The 16,490-nt window shown below is 41.8% G+C and overlaps 1 protein-coding gene across 3 annotated transcripts in view; it reads left to right on the forward strand.

Annotated features, from left to right (window-relative positions):
- The window catches only part of CALD1 (caldesmon 1), a 209,598-nt gene that overhangs the window by 66,699 nt on the left and 126,409 nt on the right, over window positions 1-16,490 (forward strand). For all 3 annotated transcript variants that reach the window (XM_070423931.1, XM_070423926.1, XM_070423932.1), the window contains exon 2: window positions 4,241-4,334. The gene's annotated coding sequence lies outside the window, so the exon portion shown is untranslated. The remainder of the gene's footprint in view (window positions 1-4,240; window positions 4,335-16,490) is intronic.

The raw sequence follows: 16,490 nt of genomic DNA on the forward strand, positions 1-16,490 counted from the left end.
AATGAAAATCGGGTTCTTCCTGTTGGCTATACAAAGTTATTCATTTTTATAAAGGATCCCTAGTTCAACCTGTGTGATAACTCCCTGTTATAATAAATGATCCTTCAGGATGGCTTCCTTCACCCAACCCCTTGGTATCCATTTGGAAAATGCTATCTTTCTGTGAACACTTGTGATCAGAATTTCAAAGTAGAATTTTAAACACATTTTACGACTACGTAGGTAGTGGCAACGTTTTCCATTTGTGTCATCCAGGAAGGTGCTACTTTCTGTTTCTTGGGCTACTGAGTGGCTTTGGCTGGAGGCATCCTGAGGGTTTTCAGAAAATCACAGCTCTTGGAGGACTAGGAATCTCACTGGGAGGAGAGAGAGGCCTCCTTTCCTTTATTACACCTCGATTCTCCCACAGTGAATAAATGTTCACACAAAACCCAAATTTCCCCACGTACTGCTGGCTCAAGCAAAGGAGCAGTGACTAGCCCCTGGCTGTTTGTCACTGGCTGGGAAGGAAGACCCACTCATTTGCCTAATTCAGCCCAGCTCGCTCTCTCTCTCTCTCTCTCTCTCTCTCTCTTCCTTCATCAAGGTCTTTCCTTCCTTACCATGTCCAGTCTCGACCAGGCCTTGCCTGCAGAGAACTTTAGCGACTATCTCTGAGCCAGGTCAGCCACAATCTGTGTGTTGGCTAGTGAATTAAACCCTGTGGACTAAGGGATCTATTTGAAGTTGTAAGCTAACTGGTGGTAGAGAAAGATCTTAAAGCAAAGGGTGAGAGTTTTATCAACTTCCTGGCCCTTTGATCCTAAATCTGAAAATAGAAAGGAAAGTATATCTGAAGACCAACTCCATTCTTAGTCACTTTGCCATTCACTTTATGGTTTCTCTTAAAAGCCTTTCAAGCTTTGTCTCACTAACAAGATAGTTCCTAAGCATATACACAGACTCTATAGACCAAAAATATGTTTTTCTACTGATACCATTTTCTTCCTCTATTTTTTCTGTATTCATCCCCAAATTTTAAAATAAAAATTTTGAGGAAATAGAAAGCAGGGAAAGGAAAATTAGGCAAATAAATACTGACCCTCTCAGTGTTTGGGGAAGGTGACACCGGAAAAGTCAGCATTTGTGCTACCTGTCACTACCAGAACCAATAAGTAGAGAAAAGGATTGAATCTTTTTGTTTTGTTTTGTTTTTTCCTTTATTGATTAAGGTATTACGTATGTGTCCTTATCTCCCCCATTTCCCCCCCACCCCTCCTCTCATGCCCTAACCCCCCTGGTGTCTGTATCCACTGGTTAGGCTTATATGCATGCATACAAGTCCTTTGGTTGATCTCTTCCCCTTACCCCCACCCTCCCCTACCTTCCCTCTGAGGTTTGACGGTCTGATCGATGCTTCTCTGTCTCTGGATCTGTTTTTGTTCATCAGTTTATGTTGTTCATTATATTCCACAAATGAGTGAGATCATGTAATATTTATCTTTCTCTGACTGGCTTATTTTGCTTAGCATAATGCTCTCCAGTTCTATCCATGCTGTTGCAAATGGTAAGAATTCCTTCTTTTTTTACCGCAGCATAGTATTCCATTGTGTAGATGTACCACAGTTTTTTAATCCACTCATGTGCTGATGGGCACTTAGGCTGTTTCCAAATCTTAGCTATGGTAAATTGTGCTGCTATGAACATAGGGGTGCCTATATCCTTTCTGATGGGTGTTTCTAGTTTCTTGGGATATATTCCTAGAAGTGATCTTTATGGGCGCTTTATTCAGATGGCTAGAGATCTGAGAAGATGGAGGAATATGTGTCCTAAAGACTGTCTTATATCTCATTTCAAGCCAACCTTTTCTATAGGGAGAAGAAAAGTGTAGGTAAAGGGTTTGGAATTCAGAAGAAAAGTAGGTAAGGGGGTTGGAATTCAGGGAAAAGGGTGAATCAGATAAAAGCTGCAGTCTGGCGCTTTTGCTAGCATCCCTTCATCTGCTGACCAGTGATTCCTTATCTGTGTCCTGGGCTGCTGACTGGACGTTCTCTCCCTGGAGCACACTGACTTAGATACCATCTTGGTTGCTTGCAGTCCTCCTGGGGCACAAAGGTTGCTGGAACAATGGCTTTCTAGTGCATTAATCACCAAGTCTATTAACTGTATAACCAAAGCTAAAAATTTTTAACCTCTTGAGTTCCCCCTCAAAGGTACTGTGAATTTTTTCTTTACAAATTTCAGTGTCTTTCTGTGTGTTCCTTTACAATCCAGACAGATCACTCCTTGCTTTCTTCTGATCTCCTAGCCTTCACTGCAGTCTGAGGGTCAAGGGTGGGAGGCCTCCTGGGGTGGGTGCTATCATCTGCACCAGCATTCCAATGTAGGGAATTATTTAAGGTGCAAATTCCTGGGCACCTCTGAGGTGTGTCCCATATATTTTGGTGTATTTTTTTTTTAAAGAAATATCCCCGGAAGATGCTGATATGCAGCCAGTCTGAGAATCCCCATTTAGGGTGACAGCCCAGCATAAGTGCCACCAGGCCAAATACAACGGCTAATTGCTCCTTGTTGTACGCCCCGTTCTTGGCACGTAGAGGGCACTAAATCCATATTTGTTTATACATTTACTCATAGGAACACACTTTGTAATTTGTCTTATCTAAATTCCATCCTCTACTACCCTTCAAATCACTGAGCAAGTGGTTCTTAGTTGGGGGAGGGGGCAGGGAAGGAGCCGAGACTGCTTTGGGAAATCAGCAAAAGCTAATGAAAGCTTAAACACACAAAATTTGGCCTACAGTTTCGGGGAATTCACAATCTTCCCTGAAACTCGTTCGTGGTTTCTGTTTATTCATTCGCTCAATACTCATTTTGTAATGCCCTACTGGGCGCTGGCAGGGGGCTCAGAGCTGAAAGGAACCAGATTATGAACCAGGTTTAGGCAAGCTTTCCAGATGGGGATGGCTCATGGGTTTTCTTGTCCCCTTCTCAGATTTATAGAAAAGGCCTCCAAAATTTGGCCCACGGTAGAAGGAAAGGAATTTAAATGGGATTTGGAGTTCTTACCACTTTCTGGCTTTGTAACTTAGAAGTATAATTATATGTTTTATCACTCTAACTAGATTTCTGGCTCTGTTAAGGCAGGGCCCATATCCCTGTATGCTAAGCAGGGTACATTAGCTGCATCGACAATACAATAATTGGCGCAGGCATTTGGGATGAGTAGGGAGAGATGGTAGGTATTCAGGGAAGGGAGCTAAAGGTAGCCCGAGTGACTCCTCGGAGTAAGGAAAGGGTGGCACCTGGATTTGCTGACTAATTTAGGAGCCCTGATTCCTAGTTTGCAAACCAGCCTTCCTCAGATACATACAAACCATAGGTAACACACTAGGCAGGTTTTAGTTTGATTTGCTGTTTGTTTGTTTACCTGTGAAACCTGAAATGAGAGTCTAGGACTCCAGGACCAATCTCTAGCAGTGCTATTTCGAGCTAATCCCTTGATCTCTGTGAACTTCGATTTTCTTCCCGTGTAAAATGACAGAGGTGGGGTAGGGGTGGGGGAAAGCAAGATATGTTCTTAAGATCCAGTTGAGACTCACATTATTCTACTGAATGAAAGGCAAGCATTAAAAGGCCAAAGCTGCCGTTCCCACACCCATACTCATTTGCATCCCTTGTGGTATCGTGTTGGGGCAGGTTTAGCAGTGTGATGGTGACTTACTGTCACAGTTATTATTTCTTTGGTCTAATGTTAAATATTTATTGCTGTGTTTCAAGTTGCAAGAGAGTTAACTCTAGATTATCTACTAGCATATTTCTATAGTTATGTTTAACCTTCCAGTACCTCCTCTTCTACCAACTGGTTGAGTCCCTAACCATCAACAGCAGAAGAACTTGGGCAAAGCAAAGGGTCTTTGAAGTCTGAAGCTTAGAAGGCTTGAAGGTTGAGCTTAGAGAGGGGGTGTCCTTGACCTTGTTCTAAGGCATTTACCTTGGACTATTGGCATGTGTAGTACTCTCTGTTTTGTATTAACTATACCACCTTCTCTGCCCTATTATTTAGAATAATTTAGGGATTGATTCTGTAATAATTCTATTTATTTTCTTTAAAATGCACAATATATATTTATAGCTATGCCTCATTTCCCCTTTAAGTTCTAACACTAGTACATGAGTAAAAGTGATATTTTATAATATATTGTCTATATTAACAAAAGTTCATTCTCTTAATTATGTTTCCATTTTCCTTTTATGCCAGGTATCATTAAAACATTCCAAGTTCACCCAATCCAATTCCACAGGGATTGGTGATCAACAAGAAGGCTCAGACGTGGATATCTGATTGCTTAACTGTGAGTAGAGTTTATGTGACTGGGGGCAGGATTGGTACTCTGCTCTTATCAATTATATAGCCCCTCTGCCTGATTCTTGGACCTAAAGATGCACTGCGAGAAGCCAAGCTTTCTGCAATGCCCCTCATCATTTATTTACCAGGCAATCTATCAAGTTCGGAAGGAATTGTTTTGGAATAAGTTTTTTTGCTTTATTTTTTATTTTTTCTTGCATATATAATATCTTAAGCAAAACAGTCCCCTTTCAATAATGAAGTCCTTACTTCCTGCAAAGAATGCTGATGACTTGAGGTAATGAAGAGAAGATGAGTCAGTTTTTCAGGGGGAATAGCTCCCTTTGCACAAACACTGATGATGTCAGGAGCATTAAGTACCCCTCACTTTCGGCAAATTCTTCTCAGCTGGGGGAGAACTTCTACCAGCAGAAAGTCTACCTGGGGAGCAGGAAGAGGGGATTTTAAAAGACAAGGGTTGGAGAAACTAAAGGAAACTTCACTTGTTCACAATTTTACCAAAGTGGGCATCAGTAGGATGAAAGTTTTTTAAGGAATTTAGCATGGTTCTCAGGCAAATATTATTGCAGGATTATATCAGTTACACCCTGTATTAGTTTGCTATGGCTACCATAGCAAAATACCACAGACTGGGTGGCTGAAACAACAGAGATTTATTTTCTCAGAGTTCTGGAGGCTAGAAGTCCAAGATAAAGATGTCAGCAGCCTTGGCTGGGTGGTTCAGTTGGTTGGAGAGTCGCCCCATGCACCAAAAGAACATGGGTTTCATTCCCAGTCAGGTCACATACCTAGTTTGTGGATTCGATACTCAGCATGTGTATGGGAGGCAACTGATCGATGTTTCTCACATCAGTGTTTCTCTCTCCCTTCCTATCTCTCTCAAAATCAACATAAATATATCCTCCAGTGAGGATTTAAAAAAAAATGTCAAGCAGGTTTGTTTTCTTGTGAGAGCTCTGTCCTTGACTTACAGGTGGCCATCTTCTCCCTGTGCCTTCACATGACCATCCCGCTGCATGTATATGTCAGACGTCTCTCTCTCCAAATTTCCTCTTCTTAAAAGACACCAGTCATATCAGGTTAGGGCCCACCCCAATTACCTAATTTTAACATAATCACTTCTTTGAAGACCTGATCTCCAAATACAGTCCTGTTCTCAGCTGCTGGGGATTAAGACTTCAACATGTGGATCTGGGAGGAACACAGTTCAGTCCATAACACCCCATCATCATTCTTTCACGAGTATGCTGATGTGTAGCTTATTGCACATGGACCTCTCTCTAATTCTCCTCATCTGAACTCCCTTAGCATTTATATCACTCTCAGAGCATTTGTCTTTTCTGCAGTTTGTTATAGTCCTTTGTATGTAAAGCTGTCATTTCCCATCGACATTTCATAATTTTTGAAATTGAAGAGTGTGCCTTTTACATTTCTCAGAGCACCAGAAGAAGGTTGGTATACAATAGACATCTAATAATATTGATTAAACGACTGACTAACTGAATGAATAAATGAATGGATTAGATGGAACCTTTGAACTACAATTTATTTGCTTTAAGACTATCTCTGAATGATTACTAGTGGTGCTTTCCCTTCACTTGCCACCCTTCTGTCCCCACAACAGATAGAAGTAGTCAAGGTCAAGGCTGGAGAGGGCCGAAAGAAACTTGATTAACTGATAGCAGGAGAGTTACTGCTCTCCTCAGAGAGGTAGGCAAGAGACCGAAAATAGCATGAATTTGCCCAGATAAGGTCATTTTTCTTGAGGACACTGTTTGGGAACCAAGAGGGAAGAGCAGTGAGTTTTCACTGAGACTCATTGAGTTTGAAAGGACATCCAAGGACATATGTATAGAACATAAGAGATATGCAAGTCTGAAGTTCAGGTGAGAACTAGAGACAGAGATGTTCACAGTCAGAACCTATACTTAGGAATTAAAATCGTGACAGTGGGTGAGGCCACCCAGAGAGAATATGTGGAGGGAGAAGAGCTGTGGTTTAAAAAATGCCACCAAAAATTGTACGTAAGAAGTTTCACTGATAAATGACAGAAGAAAGAAATCTTATTTTTTGTTTTCATTTTTATTTTTTTATTGATTTCAGAGAGGAAGGGAGAGGAAGAGAGAGATAGAAACAGCAATGACAAGAGATTCATTGATCCGCTGCCTCCTGCATGCCCCCTACTGGGGAATCGAGCCTGAAACCCAGGCATGTGCCCTTGACTGGAATCAAACTCAGGATTCTTCAGTCTGCAGGCTGACACACTATCCACTGAGCCAAACCAGCTAGGGCAGGAGAAAGAAATCTTCAGGCTACTTCTAATGTATATGTCTATCTATTTCTCTCTCCTCTAATGTCTTGGTCCTGTTTTATTCCTTCTCCTTTCCTCACTTCTGTGGGATATGCCTCAAACCATTCTGGGGGCTTACCCTACCCTTCTAGCTAACTCCACTCATGAGCATGTGTTTGGCTCCCCAGCTTCCTCTCCAGGAGTCTCACACATCAATACCTTCCTTTGGGACCATTTTCTTCATCAGCCAATGAGAACTGATCAGACTGGACTGTGGGAGAGGCCCAGGACTAGCCCTTTAATGTCCAAAAGACAGAAGGCAGGTCCTTTTCAGAGTCAGGTGCCATGGAATATTGTCTTGTCCAGACAGTAAAGAGGCAAGTTGGGGGAAATGTACCTCTTTTGCTCCCTGAACTCCCTCCTTAGTTCATTGGTCCCTGCTAGTCTCTCTGCACCACATGTGCTTTAGAAGAAGCATTGGAAATAGCTTAGGGTTCACAGCATGGCCAGAATAGAAGCTAGTGAGTATAGATGGGCCATGGGTCATGACAGCCATAACGAACTTCTCTCTGGGCTCCACTATCTATTGGGGTCATGTTTACCCCAGCACTGAATTTCCATAATTTTTTCTCCTTCCAGTGATGCAAGTAAAAAGGGAAAAGATATTTGTTTCTCTTTTATTTTCTAAAGTGTTATCTCTTTTCCTTTAAGTTCTCTCCTTTCTTTTTTTTTTTCTTTTTTCTTTTTCTCTCTCCTTTAGTTCTCTTTCCTTAGCAGAAACCTTGATCTTCCTTTGGATTATCTGATTGTTAGCAAAAGAGGCTATCAGAGGTCTGGAAGCTTCCTCCTCCTTGTTGGCATAACCCCACCCATTTTTTAAATAATGAACTTGGAGATATCAGCTCTTTCAGGTACCTCCTTCTCTACTTTCCTCTTGGTGTTCTTTGAGTAGCCAGGAAAAAAATGCCGGTTTTCTCATAGTTACCCAAAATGTCAATGACACCTGCGTCAGTGATTTTTATGCAAGTTGTTATTTACCTACTAGTATAACTGTTGGGATCCAGCCCCAACAGGTCCAGGTGTTCCCCAAGGTGTGGACGGAGTAGGCGAGGAAGGAAAGACACGGAGGCCGAGTTCAGGTGATCACCATGGCGAGGTTCCTCTTAGCCAGGTTCCTCCCTTTATTGTCCTTTTACATCTATATTTATACTATTTGATCTTAATCCTATCCATTCTATTCCAAAGATTTCTTATCTCCATTCCAAGGTTACTCTATTGTCCTAAGGAGGTTATTCTAAGTAAAGATTTATGTAGTTTACGCGTGATTGTTGTAGTTAAAGTGATTAACTACCCGCCTGGCACTTAGTTAAGGGGTTTTACTGATAAAAATCCTCACCTGGGGAAACAACCTTTCTCAGAGAGGTGGTCCTGTTTAAAACACATAGCGTTAAGAGTGGGAGCAAACATATTAAGAACAGTATGTCATATACGCCAGGTCCCTTGAAACATCCCTGCAGCGACTGCATCAAGCAGCAAGGGTGGATCGGCTTCCAGCATATAAGGAGAAAGGAGAAATTTTGAAGTCAAGAGAAAACTGTTCTGCAATCTATGAATGGCCTAGGTGGGGTGTTCCAAATGAATGGTGGCCAGTGTTTCATTAATTTCAGCCAGCTAAAGGACTTGGAGAGAAAGATAATTTTCCTATGAACATTTAAAAGAAGTGTTTTGAGTTGTGTGAGGCTTTGCCCTTGTTTTAGAACAGCATAAATGGGAGATTTTTATAATCACTGTGGGCCAATATTTTTGGAGTCCCTTGAAACTCCAGATGGAGTGGAAAGAGAAGGTTTTTTTCTTCCCTTTTCCTTGAGTTTTGCTGAACAAGCCTCCCTGGACACCCTTGACAAAGTGTTGGGTCTTCTGTTCAGTGCAAATGGGCCAACACTTCTTAGAATAAGATAGAAAGGGGTCTTTATCACACTAGGAGTCTTTTCTATGAGTTTCTGATTGTGGTTGTAGAACAAAGCTCATAGGTGAGAAAGCCTTGAATCCACTACTTCAGCGGTTCTCAACCTGTGGGTCTCGACTCCTTTGGGGGTCGAATGGCCCTTTCACAGGGGTTGCCTAAGACCATCGGAAAACACATATATAATTACATATTGTTTACAGTAGCAAAATTACAGTTATGAAGTAGCAACGAAAATAATTTTATGGTTGGGGGTCACCACAACATGAGGAACTGTATTAAAGGGTCGCGACATTAGGAAGGTTGAGAACCACTGCACTACTTCCTTAAGAGTCTTACCCCAAGGGCACTGCTTTCAGATTTTTGTCATGAGGCCAAAGGAGGAAAATATACACTGGGCTCATGTGAGGGATTGAGCGGACATGAGGAACACGGCGGATTCCCAAGGTTTCCTGACATTCCGGAGACCTTCATAGTAAAGAGGGTAAGAGGACATTCCAGCATTACCACATACCGATTTTTAAACTTTGGCCAAATGATGGCATTTTCCTGGCCAGGGAATTACACCTGGCCTTAACCCCTAGAGTACCAGGGAGCGCAACCACGCTCCTCCTGTCTTTCGCCGAAAGTGCCGGGAGCACTATGGCGCTCCTCCTGCAGTGTCACTATTAGATGCTAGTAGTTCACTCTTTATTGACAGATGGCACCTAAGTACAGATTACTTATGTAGTAAAGGTTTCCTTAAGGTTTTGAATATGTAACTTTATTTACTTGCGAGTCATAATTTTTTTCCTAAACTGCGGTAAAGTCAGCAAAAATGCCTTGGCAATTTTAGCATAATTCCTAGGCTATTGGTTGGCACTCAAAGGGTTAAGAGGTGGGAGTCAAAGATAGCAGGGAGGAAAACAGGCGAAGTTCTTCTAGAACTTCCAGCCTTTAGTTCCAATAAGCACGAGTGTTCCGTAAAGAGGGACAGAATGGTTGTGCTGTATAGTTTTCAACCCAAACTATCAAGTCTTATCCAAGGTTCCCACCGTGAAGAGTTTGTACAGTTAAAAGACACAGACTCAACTGCTTCCAAGCGCTGCTTTGGGATGTTCAACAAAACAGAGTTGTGAACATCTTGCACTATTCCGTGCAACAGACCTCCGGTGGGATGCAGTAGAACAAGCACTCAATCCGGGTAGGGGGAAAATCTGCGACATTTTCCTCCCCACTATTCTCTCTTTCCCTGGTCCAGCTTAATGTCAAATTAAATCTAGATTTTTAAAATTAACATTTACTAGAGGAGATGGCAGAGCTGCATTCCCTGAAATAGATATTTTAGGCCAAACTTATTTCTTAGGGTTTTTTTCTCTCTCCTTTTTGCTAATTCAAAACAAAACGTCTATCATTCACTCTAACACCAGCCTTTAAGAGCTGGAGACAAATGGAGTCTGAATATTCACGCCCCTGTGGTACAAATGAACTGTGATTTCAGGATGCTGGCTGTTTCTCTGACAGGGGAAAAGAGCGGTTGACTAGTTTAATATTTTTGGCTGAACACACTTTGTTCAAGAGGGATGGAAAAGGCCAACATTAATATTGAGTCCTGTTATTTAATGACCCAAAATGATATACCATGAAGTGGAGCATCCTGAGTTTGGGAAAAAGTGTGTTGATCATATCCAGAGATGCAGGGGTGGGGGGAGGGGGGCGGAAGGAAGGAGTGCTTCTAAAAGCATTTTCTCCCAGTTCTTCAAAGAATTCCACTCATATGTATGTTATGCCCATGACTGTGAATCTGATTCCATCACAGGCTTACAAACTTTATAAACATAAAGACATTTGTTACAATGACAGACTCTGGGGACACATCTAACTGCCTCCCCCAGATTGCTTGCTAATGGTTTAGAAATAAAAGATGCAGTTGTAAGTTAGGGTTGTCGGGGAGACTTGGAACCACTATTAGCACCATCTGTCTTTTTTCTTGTTCTTCCAACATATATTCAGCCACTCATTAATTTATTCACCCTGTATTGAATTGGACCTTCTCCAACCCAGGTGCTGTATTAGGTCTGGGCTGCATTAGCAATTCTAGTGTTCCTTCATGCTCTCCTATCAAATGGACTCTTGTTTTGTTCAATGCAATGGAAAATTTGGTGAATCCAATAATGCATTCATTGACGTAAATTGTGATTTTTGATACTTTTATTTGTTTTTCATTGGCCTCATCTTGGCAAAGAGTCATAATATTTTAAATTTCTCTGCCCCCTCATCTACCTATCATACTTAATTATGTGGTTTGTAGGCAAAACACTGCAAATGCACTGGCTATATCTGTAATTCTACTTTTCTGAAAATAGCTTTGAAGAATGATGCATAATTGCCCCTGATGCTAGGTTTTCTAAATTCTGGTTTTCATGAAACATTTTTTTAAAGGGGAGATATAACTGTAGTTTTGAAGTAATTGAAAATTAAAGTCAAAGTAAGGGTGCTGTGATAGTTTTATGGAATGCTCATAAGAATCAAAGGTGAGAGACTCAAAGTGGATTTGCTATGAATCCAATGGAGCTTGAGCCGTAAGGCCTTTCCCTTGGACAGATTCCTGCTGCCTAACTTTTTACATTTCATAGTGTGTTCTCTTTCTTAAAGAAGGCCTCCCAAGTCATGTTCAGGTCCCACAAAACCTGGGTCTGCCCTGAGACGGACACAAACAGATAAACTTAGGTGATTCAGCATAATGTCTATAGGTAATTAAATAAGTAAAACAAAGACTTGGTTAACACTGTGAAGTGTAAATTGGTTTTTTTTAAGGTTTTAGAATGAATTCAACTGGTTTTCTAAAGCAAAACCCACTTAAATGAAATAATAACTCAGTTTGCCAAGGCACAAGTGGACATAAACAGAACACTAATTTTTACTTCATTTCTAAACATCAAATATGAACTCACCCTAACATGGAGCAGGCCAAACCCTCTTAGGAAGGGGCGTTAGTAGAGGAGCAGAAATCCTTCCAGGCGACCACGATCATTTCATCCTTGCGCTTCTAGCCACAATCTGCCCTGTATTATGCATTTGCAGGTCTTGTGAGATGGAGCATAGGACTGTGATTAGAAGCACAGACTCTGGGGGCCAGGCTGCCTGGATGTAAATTCTAGCTCTACCATTTACTAGATCTGTGATCTTGAGCAAAGACTCGCCTTCTCAGGGCCTCAGTCTTTTTATCTATAAAATGGAAACAATAAGATTGTTATAGCCCTAGCCGTTTTGGCTCAGTGGATAGAGCGTCGGCCTGCGGACTGGAAGGTCCTGGGTTTGATTCCGGCCAAGGGCACATGCCTGGGTTGCGGGCTTGATCCCCAGTAGGGGCCGAACAGAAGGCAGCCAATCAATGATTCTCTTTCATCATTGATGTTTCTATCTCTTCCTCCCTCTCCCTTCCTCTCTTAAATCAATAAAGAAAGATATTTTTTTTAAAAGATTGTTATAAAGATTTAAAACGATATTCATAAAGTTGTTAGGAGTGGGCTTAGTAAATAGTAAATGCTACATTACCATTGCATGAATAAGTAAACTTCTCCATCTGGACTGTAACCCGATATGTGTTCACTGTGAGTTCACCCTTGCAACTCTGCACAGTGCCTGGCCCGCCCCATGATCAGCCATTAATGAAGGACTCCCTAGACCAAGGGTCACAGACCTGCAGCCTAAGGCCCACATTGACCTGCAAATGTGCTTCCTTTGCCCAGCATAGATTTTTTTAAATTTGTAGTTGAATGCTCTTAGGGATGCACACATTCTTCATTTCCCCATAGGCCACCACTCCCCAAATATTGACCACTTTGGTCCTTGAAAGCATTTGAATTTGTCATTCCTGATGTAAAGGGATGAACACGTGTGAAGATGCCCACAGTTATGGCCCCTATATTGGGAGCAGGGAGATGGTGCCAACAAGGAGGTTCCATGTGAGCCACTTTCACTCCCTGAGGCCCTGCCTGCAGTGTTCCAATTGACCTCCCCATCCCTGTATCTATACTGAAAGTCACAAAAGTGAAATAAAAAATGGAAAATAAAAAAGTGAAATAAAAAAATAACTTGAATAAGAACCTGTTTGAAACAGAGATGTGCGCTACCTAATGTCAGAAGATCATATTCATCATGGGCCGAGTTGACTGAGGCTATATCGGTCATGACAAGCAAGATCATGCTGGGGTCAGGAGCAACTCAAAAGCTCAGTGACTTAAACAAAAAAGGTTTGTCACTCATGCTTTCTCTCTAACCCTGGATAGGCAAGGGTCTCAAGTCCATCTTGTTGTCATCTTTACTTGGGCACCTCAGCTGAAAGCTGCTGTCTGGGGATATTGCTGCTCACTGCAGTAGGGAGAAGAAATCTCTGAAGGGTCTCACACCAACAATTAATGGTCTGTCCCAGAAGTGATATGACACTTCTGTTCACAGTTCATTGGCCAGGACTAGTCACTTGGCCCCAGCTGACCACAAGGAGGCCAGCAAGTACCATTCAATAATGTGCCCAGAACAAAACAGAAACATAGGACAACCAGCACTGATGTCACCGCTGTGGCATTATTTGGAACTTGGATTCTCATGCCAGAAGCTTTTCAGTAAGTTCAACTCAGTCAATATTTCCATGTATCTATAGAGGCGCAGCAAATAACCCAACACTGTGAGGGGGTAGCAAAGGAGATGTAGGCCCTGACACTGAGTAGCTTCAGATTTGCTCTGGAGGAGATGTTCTGAACATTTGAATAAAAAAGCCATATAGTATGTATCACCAAAAAGAACAGCAATAGCAATGTTGCAGTTGAAAGAGAGGATGGGTCTAGAATAAAGGTAGGACTGAGTTAGACCCTAGAAAAATAGATGGGATTTGCAGGAGTGGAGGGCACTTTGGGTTATAGAAGAGAGGAAGCAGGAACAAAGGCCCAGAGGCAGAAATGAGGGCTAGATTATTGCAGGACGAAGGAATTGTCCTGGCTTGTGTTCGCATGTGAGGGTGGGGTAAGGAGAGGAACCAGGTGATGGATACAGTGGTGGAGCCAGTCCATGGAGGACTTCTGAGGTCTACTGAGAAACAGGATGGTGGCATGTGGAAGAAAGATCATCCTTCTTCTCTAAAACCAAACCAAGAGTCCCAGATGCCCAATAGCTTCCCAGACCCACAAGGCAGTCACTGAATGGACACAGTAGTAAACCTTGGGTTGCTCCTGATTCCAGTTGAAAGCTTCTTCGATCGCTTCTCCTACTAAGAAAGAATATTCAAGTTCAAGTGAAATAGCCTCTCATTGCTGGGGTCAGTTCAGCCCTTCTACTGTTTAACATCTGTTTTTGAAATTCAGCTGAGACCCTGACTTAAATCTGTTTAACTTAAAAAGCAGCAAGGGAACATCTTGTTTTCATGAATGTCCAGAGGCTGTGTGTCAACAAATAAAAGGTCTGTTTGCGGCATTCAAAGTGGAAGAGCTGGTTGTGAGTTGCTCTGCCACTGGGGGAGATTTATTGTGGACTATTTGTTTCTTGGAATCATGAACCAAAGTTTGAAAAAATAAGTGGACCAGCTTCGCTTAAATCAGCAAATTTCTGCTTGATGGTGGGTGAGAAGCGTGCTTGTACTGTCAGAAGGTCCCTGCGCTGGATGGCTTCTAGAAAGATGCCCCACTCTGCCTCCTACTTGAGCTACGTGAAGATAATGCCTAACGTGAATTCGCTGTCAGTATAAATTCCAGCCGACAGCAACTGATAAATCATTACTTTTATATTACTCACATGGGACCTGAGGTGGGAAAGAAGGGGTGAGAATAGTTCGCCATCCCGCAAACCTGTCTGACTACTTCACTCCTCACCCACTTCTTTAGGAGAGAAAAGTGGAGAGGAGTTTGATTTATCAGCACCGAGGAGAGTGAGTGTCTGGCACATAACAGAATCGATATGTATTTGCTTAATGAGTACAAACTCTGGTCTTCATGCTCCCTGTGTGAGTGCACATCTGTATGTGTGTTCATATCATTCCTGAAAGCTATTACTACCTATGTCTTATTCTAGCCCCCCCAAAACTATTAGGTCATTCCTGTCATTCTCTCTCATTGCAGTTTATGTTTTTCCTTATGTAACCCTTATCCCAATGTGTATGCTATTTGTCACCTGTCTCCACCGTCAGACTACCAGCATGATAAGGGCAGGATAGTCGTAGTCACAACTTATGTGCCCCACCAAACAATGTGGCTGCTATATGAGTGGTACTTCAAAACACTTGTTGAATGTTTTTAATGAAGTTTTCATTATGAAACAACCAAGTTTTCATGGTTGTAGAGCCTTAACCACTCTTAACTATATATGAGTTTAAACACAATGAGGAGAACAACAGGGCTTATAATGCACTTGAATATAAAGGGGCCTTTTGTGTGATGACATACATTCATTTGACCATACACTCTACCAAAGGTCATGGTGGGGTGGGTTGGTCTAACCATCTCTATGTTCTCAAAGTTGTCAGGCTATATCTGCCATAACACGTGGAAATTTAGGATTTATTTTCTCTCAAATAGTTAACTAATTGCTAGTGGAATTAAACCTATAGCTTCAGCCATATTAGCTAAATTTTGGCCCACCAAACCAGCCAGTAAAGGCAGTGCAAGGATCTCTGGTCAGAAAGATGTTTGGGGTGCCAGCGGGGAGGGCAAATGGCTTAATATGTACATTCATTTGTCTAGTGGTCCCTGTAGACCTTTTTGGAGGTCACACAAAATATAAACATTTCATCTTGAGTGGGAACAAACTGGATTCACTTGCTCCATTTTTGCTCTGGCTGCCTGTGTAGACGGGGTTGAAATGGGAATGATTTGTGAGTTCCAAAGGCTCTCTAGAGAAATGCTCATTAGTTTACAAGAGGTGCTATTCCACAATAGTTTCTTGCTTTGTATACTTGAAAACATTCCCAAAGAAACAAAGTTGGATGCAGAAAAAAGAATGAGAGAAAAGAAAAATAATACTCTGAATTCTGAACAATTCTACTTTAATAGATTGATCTGCCTGCCAGCTGGCCACCGCGTTGACTACTTGTAATATATACTTTTGGTAGGCCACATTTAGTTCTTGGAACTGTTTATATTAGACTGCAGAAACTTAATTATTCTAAAATTGGCAGAACTCACTTTGGTTACTTAATGCAAAATTGCTTAGTCATCTTTATACATAGTGTGGACAGCATTGTTTAAGTGTGAAAAATTGGGAAATGCAAATGTGCTCCAAAGAGATTTTAGGTCAGGTAGAAAAACAAGAAGGTGACATTTTTCTCAAGATGCTTAACAGGTGGTTGCCACATGTTTTAATTTGACAGGCTAGGTGTCTGCTGAAGTCCTTGATTACAGTATTTTTCTGTTTTCTTTGTGGATTTTGTCAGAAGTAAAATGCTGCTGCTGTTGCTGCTGCTGCTTCTTAGATTATATTCTAATCCTAGATTTTTCAAGGTCATGGTTTTCCAGCAAGAGTGTGAGGAACTCTAGCCTCAGCCGTCAGGACAGCTTTCTTGTTCTCAGAAACAAACAAGGATGCCATTTCAAGCCGGTTGTCACAAAGATCCCCCTTTTTGTCTCTTTTGATTTGGATATGTACCTTACCATACTTGAACTATCTGCCTTTCAAATATAATACAGATTCATAGAGCTTCGGCAAGCAGTGGGCAGGCAAAATGAGTTTCTTTCTCATATTTTCAAGTCTGAAGTGGCGCCGAAGGTCTCCAGTTTTTCCAGGAATGCCCATGGCCCCATACTCTTCCTGTGACCTGGGCTTGGGCTCCTGAGAGAGATGGTGAGAAAAGATAAAAGTCCTATAGCCAATGGGTAGTGACACAGCCTGGGAAGGGTAGGTTCCCAAGCAAACATCCAGAACAG

The sequence above is a fragment of the Myotis yumanensis genome, unplaced genomic scaffold (assembly GCF_028538775.1).
Source record: "Myotis yumanensis isolate MYYU_CA2020_CCGP unplaced genomic scaffold, mMyoYum1.0.hap1 SCAF_9, whole genome shotgun sequence".
In the NCBI taxonomy this organism is placed as follows: domain Eukaryota; kingdom Metazoa; phylum Chordata; class Mammalia; order Chiroptera; family Vespertilionidae; genus Myotis; species Myotis yumanensis.